This window comes from Sarcophilus harrisii, chromosome 1 (genome assembly GCF_902635505.1).
Source record: "Sarcophilus harrisii chromosome 1, mSarHar1.11, whole genome shotgun sequence".
Taxonomy (NCBI): domain Eukaryota; kingdom Metazoa; phylum Chordata; class Mammalia; order Dasyuromorphia; family Dasyuridae; genus Sarcophilus; species Sarcophilus harrisii.
Genome location: NC_045426.1, coordinates 514820259 through 514833982, shown reverse-complemented (window position 1 = coordinate 514833982; position 13724 = coordinate 514820259).

The following is a 13724-nucleotide window of genomic DNA, read 5'->3' as shown; positions in this document are numbered from 1 at the left end:
CCATGTGGGACAATCCTGTACCAGTGTTTCCTATGTCTCACAATCAAGTACTTCAGAGAGATCTTGAGTGTATGCTTTTTTCTCTTCTGAATACCATGAGTGCTGACCTTGAATAACTTCTCCATAAAGTACCTTTTTCCTTCTGAGGCAATTGGGGTTCAGTGACTTGCCCAGGGTCATACAACTAGGAAATGTTAAGTAATAAAGTAGCCTTTTAGGCAAATTTACTTAGCATTTGAAAAACATGGTCAATCCATTGAAGTTGGCTTCTCTGCAATAAATTATGAATACTTAGTAAGCTTGAATGTTTGAGAAAGGATCTCAGTGTCCAGTACTTTATCTTACAAGGGATCTTCAAAATCTTTCCAGGACAATTCAAATATAAGTGGTCCAATTTTCTGACATGGTATTGGTTAGAATATCCAAATTTCACAGGTAAACAATCTAATCATTCTCTACAATGCTTCTGTAGAACTTCAGTTTGGTAGACAGCCTAATACTTCTCTCCAACACATTCTTTTGAACCTCCAAACACTGAGCAAATTCTGGCAATGCATCTATGTATATATCCCTGGAAAGTTTGTTGCTAAGTTGAGTGAACTTATCTATGGCATTCAAATATTTTCCATTTATTATAACTGACAGCTCTATGTATAGATGATGTAGTTCTGACTGGTCAAGAAGCTAATTTCTTGGTGTTAATTGGTGGCCCAAAATTATCATGAGAGATAGAATTAATCCCTATTTTGATGAATCTCAGTCTCACAGTTTTCATGGAGTGCATAATTTTCTGCAAACCAAAAGCCATCCACCAACTATCCCTTCACTTTAGTTTTGACTTGTAGCCTTTTCAGATGAAATAATTTACCATTAGAGTAATGGTTGACCTTGATGTCATGACTATTCTTGTTGAAATTATTTAAAAACTATACTGAAAACACCATGCTAAAAAGCACAAAAGTCAAAAAAGCATTTGACAACATAAGATACCCACAAGACACACATTCCTATGAAAAACAATGGAAAATATAGAACAAAATGGAGTTTTCCTTAAAATGACAAATAGCATCTCTCTAAAATTATCAGCAAGCACTATATGTCAAGGGGATAAGGTAGAAGCATTCTCAATAAGAGAAGAATGAAACAAGGTTGCCCATTATCACCACTACTATTCAATATTGTACTAGAAAAGTTAGCTTTAGCAATTAGGAGAAAAATAAATTAAGGAAACAAAATTATCATTCTTTGCAGATAATACAGATAATATCCTTAGAGATTCCTAGATATTCAATTCAAAACTGCTAGAAACAATTAACAACTTTAGCAAAGTTTAGCAAATCCACAAAAATCATCAGCATTTTTATATTACCAACAAAATTCAGCAGCAAGAAATAGAGAAATTCCATTTAAAATAACTACAGATAATATAAAATATTTTGGAATCCATCTGCCGAAACAAAACCAGGAGCTACGTGAAAACAATTACAAAGAAACCTTTCACACAAATAATTATATCTAAACAATTAGAAGATAATAAATGCTCATGGATAGGCCAAGCATATATAATAAAAATGACAACATATCTAAATCAATACATGTATTCAATGCCATACCATAACTACCAAGAAATTGAATTACAGAGCTAGAAAAAATAAGAACAAAATTAATCTAGAAGAACAAAAGATCAAGAATTTCAAGGGAATTAATGACAAAATTATGTTAACAAAGGTGGATGATGATACTAGATCTAAAACAATATTATAAAGCAGTGGTCATCAAAACCATTTGGTACTGGCTAAGAAATAGAATAGTGAAACAGTGGAATAGGTTTGGTTCACAAGACATAATATTCTTTGATCAAATAGTATTTGATAAATTCCCAAACTCAGCTTCTGGGATAAGAACTCACTATTTCACAAAAATTGCTGAGAAAACTGGAACATAATATGTTAAAAAAAAGTCAGTATAAATATATCCCATAGCAAAATAAGATCAAAATGTGTATGTGATTTGGGCATAAAGGATGATACCATAAGCAAATTAGAAGAGTAAAGGATAATTTACCTATCAGAACTTTGGAGAAGAGAGGAATTTATGACCAAAGAAGATCTAGAAAATATTATCTAATGCAAAATGAATAATTCTGATTTCATTAAATTGAAAAAGGCTTTGTATAAACGAAACCAACAGAAACAAGATTAAAACAGAAATACAAAGTGGAGAAAATTTTTGACAAGTTTTTCTGAATTCTCAGTTCAGAGAATTCTGAATTCTCCATTCTAAAAAATATAAAGAACTGTGTCAGATTTATAAGAGTACAAGTCATTCCCCAATTGATAAATGGTCAAAGAATATAAAAGGCAATTTTCAAATGATGATATTTAAACCATTTACAATCATATGAAAAATGCTCTAAATCTTTAGAGCATTGGAGAAATACAAATTAAACTAACTCTGGTGTACAATCTCACATTTCTCATATTGGTTAAGATGACAGGACAAAATAATGATAAATGTTGGAGGGGATCTGGAAAAACTGAGACACTAATGCATTGCTGGTGGAGTTATGAAATGATCCAACCATTCTGAAGAGCAAATTATGCCCAAAGGTCTGTAAAACTGTGCATACCCTTTGACTCAGCAATTGAGTTCTATGTCTGTATCCCAAGGTAATAATGAAGAAGGAATAAGTACCCACATGTGCAAAAATGTTTGTAACAGCTCTTTATTTGGTAGCAAAAAATTGGAAAATGTAGATCCCAACATTTGGGGAATGGCTAAATAACTTGTGGCATAAGAAGGTATTGGGATATTATTGTTCTGTTTTAAAATGATCAACAAGATGATTTCAGAAAGACCTGGAATGATTTACATGAACTGATACTGAGTGAAACAAGAAGAGCCAGGAATATATTATATACAGTAATGGCAAAATTGTATGATGGTCAACTATGAAAGACTTGGTTCTTCTAAGTGATTCAGGCATCTAAGACAATCACAATAAACTTTAGATAGAAAATGTCATCTGCATGTAGAAAAAGAACTATGGAGAATGAAGGTAAATCAACATATGCTATGGTCACTTCTTTTTTCTATTTTTTTTCTCCTTGTTTTTCCCTTTTGTTCTCATTTTTCTCTTTCATCATGATTCATAAAGAAATGTGTATTAAAAGTACAATAAAATAAAATAAAAAGGTGAGCAGAATGATTTCAGAAAAGCCTGGAAAGGCTTAGATGAATTGATGCTAAATGAAGTGAGAAGAACCAAGAGAACATTGTACACAAAAGTAAGATTAAGTGATGATCAACTATAATAGACTTGGCTCTTTTCATCAATGAGGTGATTCAAGGAAATTCCAATAGACTTATAATGGAAAGAGCCATCCACATTGGAGAGATACTGAATATAGATCAAAGCATAGCATTTTCACCTTTTTTGGTGATATTGCTGTCTGTTATTGTTTTTTTTTTCTATTTTTCATTTTATTCCAATTGTACAACATGATATGAAAATATGTTTAGAAGAATTGCATGTTTAACCTATAGTGGATTGCTTGGTATTTGGGACATGTGGCAGGATAAAGGGAGAAGAAGTTTATAACACAAGGTTTTGCAAAGATGAATGTTGAAAACTATTTTTTGCATGTGTTTGGGGAAAAACTTGTGCCAAGTTAAAAAAAAATATCAATGCAAAATAAAATAAAATATAAAGCATGAGAGCAAGCACACTGTCTTGCATCATTCTACTGGTTACTGGGAATACATAAGAGCATCATCAATTATTCAGAACTTGTATTAGTATGCCATTATAATACTTTGCTGAACAGCCAAATTTTACCATAATCTTCAACAGACTCTCACAATTGACAGTATAACAATTAAAAAAATCAGAGATTAGTCCAACATTATGCTATGTTTAGGAAAATCAAACTTATACATTTCTTGTTATAAATATTAATACTAATAAAATTCTTTGTTATTGAGCTAGTTATCTCAGAAATTTTCTATCCATAATTCTCTCAGCCATACTTTGAAACTTATACATCTAATATGGTAATTTTTTTTGCAAGTATTCAGAGAGTAGATTGGAAATGCATCTTTGTACCCAACTTCATCTCTATCCTGACACTTTCTTAAGGAATGTATATCCTCAAAGCCCAATATTCCATTTCATCTCCAATTTTATCAACACAAGAATTTTCTCTAATCTTGTTGATCATAACTCATTTACCCTGTACCATGCTTGATAACTCCCATTGACACAATTAAGTTAGGGATGGGGAACTTAAAATCTCTTGATACTGCATAAATTCTATTTGAGCATATGAAAACTCATCAAATATCACTCACTTTAGCTTCAGAGAAGCTCCGCTTTTTTTCAAGATTTATATTTCCTCTGATAATAATAGAGTGGGAATATATAAAGTATAAGCACACAAAAGATACATTCCTCTATTTCAGTTATCTTTGCTTATTAAAATTTAATTTCTTCAAATGAAAATTATTACCAGTGCTACATGTTAGTTTTCTTGATTAAAATATAATTATTTCTTATGAAAACAATACATTTATGTCTTTTAGTAAAGATTTATAGAATTATAGAATGCTAAGTTAGGAAAGTATTCAACTAGAATGTGCAAGATTAGTCAAGATATAATCATAGGACAGAAGAAAGAGCCTTGCTGATCAAGTGGTAGATACCACTCTACTTTAAAGATAGAGTAGAAGGAATTAGATAAAGATAAAAGTTAAAAAATGGATAGCTAATAACCAGAAATTTAACCTAGAAAATCTAGATGTGGGGAAGAAAATACAGCTGAATTCACAATATCTGATGAAGGAAATTGAGTGGATTAAAAATACAGAATTTGGAAATAAATAATACATGAGAAAATTACAGGTGTTCAAAATATGGTGTCTGATAATGTGGTGGACAATTAGTTTTACAAGTATTTTATTCTGCTTGAGTGGTTGTTATGACTTTGTAATTAATTTCTCTTGAAAACCCGCACATCTTCAGCCTTCCATGTATATTATCACTGCCTTACAGTGGAGCCCAGGCAATATCCATACTGCTTCATTAATCATAGCAGACACCTTTCTTTAATGTAATCAAATTATAAAGTTCGTTTACAAATTTATTTAAATGATAAATACATTAAAATAAAGTGTAATGTCCAATTACTCTTATGCTCATGTTTATGGGAAAGATAAAATAGTGTTCATTCTTATATTAACTCTACACTAAAAAAAAATGTATTTATGAAATTGTTCGCATTTATGGGCACAGAGCAAAACTTTCTCACACTGGCCAAGGGTTGAGCTCCCAGCCTTATAATAGAAAAGGTCCCTTTCTCCTCTGTGGCTCCCATTGTGCCACAAAAAAGACACTAGGTAACATAAAGGCATTGTCAAGCAAAAGGATTTGTGAGAAATAATATCTTATTCAACAAATGTATGTATCCTTTAACAGTTTGTTTTTTAAACACAAACAATTTGGTAGAATTTTTTTTTCTTATTCTTGTTGTTATTGTTGTTCAGATGTTTCAATGATCTTCAGCTTTATATGATCTCATTTGGGCTTTTCTTGGGAGAAATACTGAGGTGTTTGCCATCTCCTCTCAAATTCAATTTACAGATGAGGAAACTGAGCGAAATAGAATTATGTGACTGACATTCTATGTACGTTTACTACCTGCCCAAGACAGAAGTAGAATAAGGACTGCTTATTTCTTTTGTCTGGCTTCATAAAGTGCATCTGCTATTGAAATGAGTGATTTAAAGTAAAAAACAAAAACAAAAAATACCACCATACACCTCTCCACTCATCTATTTAGAAGTTATCTATGACATGAGAAAAAGGAATAGCAGATATAGCAGAAACTAGCTACCATATTCTTTCTACTGATTTGTAATGACAGCCACCTCTACTTTTATCCCACCATTCCCAAACTACTGAAACTAATATGGAAAAATGATACAAAACAAAAACAAAAAAACTTCTGTTCTAATAGCTGAGGTAATTTCAAGATAGTTTCTTCTTCTTCCAAAGTGGCAAAAAGTTTAAATTAAGAGATGCTTTTGCTACAAATTTTTCTACATGAATCATGTATAGCAGCATTATTATCGGTTTTCAGAGATCTCAGCTTTGGTGTTAGGATAATAATAGATGTTGTTACATAGAATTCTTAACTATTCTTCTTAACTCCTATTTCAATCTTCAGCCTTGTATGAAAGTAACCTGGGATTTTCTAATACAATGAAAAAGGCATGAAATTTTGGCAGGATTTATGCAGAAAAGCCACTGGAGGTGGTTCTAGGGCAGAATATAATGGCTTTCTGAGACTTAGTGTGGAAAAGTTTACTACCAGGAGGCTAATCAAATGATAAAACATTTGACCCTTATCAACTCTTTTTTTTTCCTGAGGCAATTGGGGTTAAGTGATCTGCCCAGGGTCACACAGCTAGGAAGTGTTAAGTGTTTGAGACCGACCAGATTTGAAATTAGGTCCTCCTGACTTCTTGGCTGGTGCTCTATCCAGTGCACTGCCTAGCTGCCCTACCCTTATCAATTCTTAAAACAAAATATATGGACTCAATCAAAAACTTCATCATCTATTGCAGGGAATCTTTCTTTACCAGATGCATTTGAATTTGCATATATGTTTTATTATTTACATTAGAAATTAGCAAATTATAGACCATGGGTCACATCTGATCTGCTGCCCATTTTTTATTCATCCAAAGAACCAAAAATGTGTTTTAACATTTTAGATGTTATATAAATGAATTATTTTAAAATGTAAAAAATAATTTTTAGCTCAGGAAAAGTTAAATGAAACTCAAAGGATGTAGGAGATATTAAATCCATCTCCTCCTTTGGAAGCGGTGGATGAAACATGAAATTTATCTGATTATTGAAAGCAATAATGCTTTCATAAAGATTAAAGGAAATAACTTGAAACACCTAAGACACCTAAAAAAGATTGAAGCTTACATTTTACTGTTGAATATGGAATTCTAGAATTTCTGTCATATTCTAGCATTCACATGCAGTTCAATAAAAGAAACAGAAGGAAAACAGAGGTCTTTGGGATGCTTAGATGTACAGTACTTTTCTTGAAAATAAATGTTTTTTTTTTCCTTAAAATTTGGATAATTAAAATCAACTAAATCAAATTTCAAATAAATAAGATATGCAGTAACCTTTCATGAAATTTAATCTAAATAAATGAGGCAGGTCAATCAGAAGAAATGTCTGCTGCCTAAAACAGAAGATTTCTCAGAAGTCACTGAGAAAGGACTAATAGAATATTTTGTTTAATTTTATAAAGACATATTGACCATAAGCATTACTTAATCTAGACACGTGAAAATACTATCAAATAATTTTAAACACACCAAACCAACAGAATAAATTAAAAATAACCTTCAAGATGGAAATAAAATATTTGACAGTTAAGTTCTCAATGTAGTAGTTCAAAAGCATAGGCTTCTTTTCTTTACTAATAAATCCAAATATGTTTTTCTTCTCAGCCTTTATTCTTCTTTTTTCCAACACCTTCCTTATAGTTTGTCCAAAAGAGAAAATAATAAAGGAGTGTTGTGGAGCTTTCTGATTTTTCCCCCTTGATGTAGAGCTGCAGTAACATTATATGTTTCTTTTATGTTCTGTGTGCAATGAACTCACTGGTTCTAAAGGGAGCAACCCCCAGGAGAAAATGAAATAAATGGTTACTTTCATATGAAGACAGAAATGACAAATCTTTCCTAAAGCTATTCAGTGGTTAGTATTCTCCTTTAGATCTCAAAAATTTTGTTTGTATTCATTCTGTATTTCAAATTTACTAACCAATTGTATTATTTCAATAGAATACAAGTTTCTTGTAAGTAGATTGTTTTGATGTTGCTTAGTATCTCCAATGCCAACCTTAGTGCATTGCATAAAATAAGTATTTAATGAATTCCTATTGAATTAAATTGAATTTATTTGAAAAATCCTTGACATACTTTGTTGTCATGAAGATCTAATTCGATTCACTTAAAATGATTATCAAACTCTTTTCTTTTTTGTCAAGGCATTGTGCCAGGTTTGTTTATTGATTAATTGGACACTTCAATTGGAGATAAAGATTAATTTGTCCTTGAGGAAGATAATATAGTAAAGGATATAGGAGATATTCTCTCTCTCTCTCTCTCTCTCTCTCTCTCTCTCTCTCTCTCTCTCTCTCTCTCTCTCTCTCTGTCTCTCTCTTTTCATATATGTGTATATGTATATATGTTGAAAAGTAGAATATAATAAATGCTTAAGTGAATACTCTGAAACAATGAGAAAACACTTCTGACTTAAAGGAGTAGAGTTCATACAAATAAAAAGATAACATATTTTGAATGTTAATAAAATGAAAAAAATTAGACTAAATTGTCTTGCCCAAGTTTGATGCTTCCTATGTCATGGAGAGAAATAATAGAAGTCAAATAAAATAATAGTTACGTTTTCAAGTTTCATTTGTAAACATATAGAATAAAAAGGGAACATTGTTATACTAGTTTCCTAGAATCAGTCTTTACTTAAGTTTTAATCAACTGTCAGATCTTTTAAAAGGATTTATTATAAGGGTAAGCAAATATATAGTTTTATACATTTTATCACTGGCTCTTGACAAAAAATAGAATTTTATGTTTTTAGCCCTTCCTCCAATAATTGTTATAAATATACAATATTACATAGCTACATAGCTATAAAAAGCCAATATTAATGAATGGAAGACATTACAATCTTTTTTTAGAATACCTTTGTTATATTTATGTAATACTATTAATCATTTATCAGGCTTAATGCAAAAAAAAGAAATGCCAATAATCAAGTGTGTTATATCTTCAAATATTGAATAGATATCCAAATAGTCGTTGGCTAACAAAATGTTCCCTACTCCTGATTTAGTCAGTCTTGTATAATATTGTTTAAGACTTTATGATGCATTAAAATTGTGTTAAGCACTAAAAATCTAAAGAAACACAGGAAAATGATTACCTTTAAGGAACTCACAATGTCCAAATACATATATTTATATGCTACATAATTAGAAAAAAAAAAACTCTGAGTGACCTCATTAGCTATAGAAAGGAGTAGTAGAGACATCAAGAAAAGGGTGTTTAAACTTTCTTGAAGGAAAAAGGGAAGGAAGGAGGTGGGGGTGAATAGAGACAATATTCTAGAAATGGAAGACAACAACAGTAAAGACACTGAGTGATTAATGTCAGCTCACAAAATAGTAACTCTGGTATTGTTAGATTGTAGAATCCAAGGAAAAGAATAAGAAATAAAAAGATTAGAAGAGTAGGAATGGGCCATGCTGTGAAGATCTAAGGCAAGGGAATTTTCTTTACTATAAATAAACATTGCAGAGCAATGAGTAGGATGTACTCATTTAAGTAAATCATTTTCTTAATTGTTTTTATTTGATAGTATTTTATTTTTTCAAATACATACAAAAATAGTTTTCAACATTCACCTTTGCAAAACTCTGAATTCCAAATTTTTCTCCCTCTCTTCCTTTCCCTCCTCCCATAGCCAAAAAAAGCGCAATTCTTCTAAATACAGTTTTATATTCATAATGCTACTCAAGACGAATAAAATCATACACAAGCTGATGCTGAGAGAAACAAGCAGAACTAGGAAGGCATTATACAGAACAACAGCAAGCATGTGCAATGATTAACTTATGAAAGACTCAGTTCTACTGAGTGGTTCAGAGATTGAATGCAGTCTCAATAGATTTTGGACAGAAAATGCCAACTGCATCCAGAAAAAGAACTGAGACTGAATGTAAATCAACACATGCTATGTTAACTTTTTTTTTATCTCTCTGATGGTTTTGCCTTTTATTCTGATTTTTCCCCAACATGATTCATAAAGTAATATACATTAAAAAATAAATAAACTTACCAGAAAAAAAAGTCGAAAGAGGAAAGAAAAAGCACAAGAAAAAAAACCTTCAAAAAGATGAAAATACTATCCTTTGATCCCATATTCAGTATCCATAGTTCTCTCTCTGGATGTGGATGGCACTTTCCATTCTAAGTCTATTGGAATTGCCTCGAATTACCTCATTGTTGAAGAGAGGTAAGTCCATCACATTTGATCATCACATAATATTATTGTTGCTGTGTAACATTGCCATGTACAATGTTCTTGTGGTTCTGTTCACTGCATTTAGCATCAGTTCATGTAAGGCTTTCCAGGCTTTTATGGATTTAGCTTGCTTGTCATTTCTTATAGAACAAGAATATTCCATTACATTCACATACCATACATTATTCAGTCATTCCCTACTTGATGGGTATACACTCAATTTTTATGTCTTTGCCAAAACAAAAACGGCTGCTACAAACCTTTTTCACATGTGTATCCTTTATCCTCTAATAATCTCTTAGGGATACACACTCAGTGGAGATATTACTAGATCAAAAAATATGCACATTTTGATAGCCTTTTGGGCATAGTTCCAAATTGCTGTCCAGAATGGTTGGATTTCATCACAACTCCACCAACAATGTATTAATGTCCCTGTCTCCCACATCCTCTCTAGTGTTTATCATTTTCTTTTTTTCATCTTTATCAGTATGAGAGGTATGAGGTGGTAGCACAGAGTTGTTTTAATTTGCATTTCTCTAATCATAGTGATCTAAAGCATTTTTTTCATATGCTAGAAATGGCTCTAATTCCTTTGTCTAAAAATTGTCTTCATATTGTTTGACTTTTTATCAATTGGGGGATAGCTTGTAGTCATAAATTCTCCATATATTTTAGAAATGAGGGCTTTATCAGGTAATAAAATTTTGTCCTTAGCCTTCTGCTTTCCTTCTAACCTTGACTATATTGGTTTTGTTTATGCAAATCCTTTCTAATTTAATGTAATCAAAAATTATATATTTTACATTTCATAATGTTTTCTAATTCTTCCTTGGTCATTAATTCTTCCCTTCTTCACAGATCTGAGTCTGTCTCTTAATCTTTCAATTTATTTATAGTATTACCTTTTACATCTAAATCATGAATCTGTTTTGATCTTGTATTGGTATAGGGTATTAGGTGTTGGTCAATGCATAATTTTTGCCATACTATTTTCCAGTTTTCCTAGCAATTTTTGTAAAATAGTGAGTTCTTATCCCAGAAGCTGGAATCTTTGGGTTTATCAAATGCTAGATTATTAAAGTCATTGACTATTGTCTTTTAAACCTAACCTATTTCACTGATCCACTGTTGTATTTCTTAGCCAGTACCAAATTGTTTTAATGAGCACTGCTTTGTAATACAGTTTGAGATTTGATACAGTTAGGTCACTTTCATTTGCATATTTCTTATTAATTCTCTTGAAATTTTTGACATTTTTTTCTTCCAGATAAATTTTGTTATTACTTCTTCCAGCTCTATAAAGTAATTTCTTAGCAGTTTGATTGGTATGGGACTGAATGAATAGATTAATTTATAGAATTGCCACTTTTATTCATTAACTTGGCTTACCTATGAACACTTGATATTCTACCAATTGTTTAGATCTAACTTTATTTCTATGAAAAGTGTTTTGTAATTGTTTTCATATAATTCTTGGATTTGTTTGGCAAATAGAATCCCAAATATTTTATATTATTTGTATATATATTAAATGGAATTTCTCTTTCTATTTCTTTCTCTTGGACATTTTTGGTAATATAAAAAAATGCCAATGATTTATATGGGTTTATTTTATATTCTTCAACTTTGCTAATTGTTAATTATTGGAGGCACAGCCAACATGAAGAAGCAAAATTAGGAATTTGCCAGAACTCACCCCAATCTGCTCCCTACTAGTATAGTTTGCTGTCCTTATCTTCTTACAGTAGATTATTATTATTATGAGATAATAAAAATTATATCTCATAATTTTTCCTCTAGGAATTTGAATGCTAGAGGACCAAGTGCTATCCTTATTTGTTTTAATTAGATTTGTATTTGCTTTTGCTTAATCTGAGATCAGGATCCTTACTGCGGCTTTTTGTTTTGTTTGTTTGTTTGTTTTTCTTCTTCAGCTGAAGCCTTAACAGATTCTGCTCAAACCTTTTACCTTTATTTTGTATGTATCTCTCTGTTTCAACTTTGTTTCTTGTAAACAACATATTGTAGGATTCTGGTTTTTAATCCAGTTTGCTATCAGCTTCCACTTTAAGGGAGAGTTCATACCTTTACATTCACAGTTAAGATTAATAATTATATTTCTTGCCATCCTATTTTTCCTGGGTTTATACTTTTTTTCTGTCCTTTCACTCTTTCCCTCTTCACCAGTGTTTTGCCTTTGACCCCCTTCCCTCAATCTACCTTCCCTTTTCCCATATGCCTTTATTATCTTTTTTTTTCTCATGTACTTCTGTTATCCTTTCTATTAGCCTCCCCCTTTCCTTTAACTTTTCCATTCTTTGTTCTTCTAGAGTGAGACAAATGTATCTACCCACCTTTGCATTTATATTATTCCCTCTTTGAGCCAAATCTGATGAGATTAATGTTCAAACAATGCTCATTCCACTCCCTATTTTTCCTTTTCCTATTTTTGTGCCTTTTCATGTAACATAATTTATCCCATTTTACTTTTTCTCTTCTCCTAGTTCAATTCCCTTTACATCTCTAATTTCTTTTTTTTTTTTTTGTATCAATATTAAAGTCAACTTTTATCTACATGGTCTATTTATATCTCTTCTACCTGTCCTAACAAAAATAGAATTGTCAAGACTTGTATGTATAATCTTCTCAAGTGGAAATCTAAATCTTTTAACCTTCAAAAAACATATTTTTCCCTTCTCTTTTTATCTTTTAATGATTCTATTGAGTGCTGTACTTGAAGATCAAATTTTCTGTTTAGCTTTAGTCTTTTCATCAAAAAATGATTGAAAATGCCCTATTTAATTTAATGTTCATCTTTTCCCCAGATAGATTATGGTTACTTTTGCTGGGCAGTTGAATCTTGGTTTTAGTCCAAGCTCCTTTGCCTTTTAGAGTATCATATTCAGACCCTTTGATCATTTAAAGTAAAACTTGCTAGGTCCTGGGTAAAGTTGATTATTTGAATTTTATATTTGAATTGTGTCTTTCAGGTTGTTTTCATTATTTTCTTTTTTATCTGATAATTCTGAAATTTAGCAGCAATATTTTGGGGGTTCTCATTTTGGGGTCTTTTTCAGGAAGTGATTGGTGGATTGTTTCAATAAGTATTGTACCCTCTAATTCTAGGATATTAGGGAATTTTTCTTTGACAGTTTCCTGAAAGATGTTGTAAAGGCTATCTTTTTTTTTTCCATTATGACTTTCAGATAGTACAATAATTCTTAGATTGATAGTCTCTCCTGGATGTATTTTCCAGGTCCATTATTTTTCCTTTAAATTATTTTACATTTTCATGTAATTTTCTTTTCATATTTTGTTTTGTTTCACTGATTCTTGATGTCTTGTTGAGTCACTCATTTCTATTTTCCAATTTAAATTTTTAGTCAATTATTTCTTGTTTGTTTTTTTTTAACCTCCTTCTGCATTTGGCTAATTGTACTTTTAAGAGTTGCTTGAGTGTTTTTTTTTTTTTTTTCATTTCATCAGTTTCATTCTTCAAGTCATTTTCTTTTTCTATTTTGTCAAATATATTTATTTGTTTGATTGTTTACTTATTTTTGGTTCACAAATTTATTATGAAAAACAC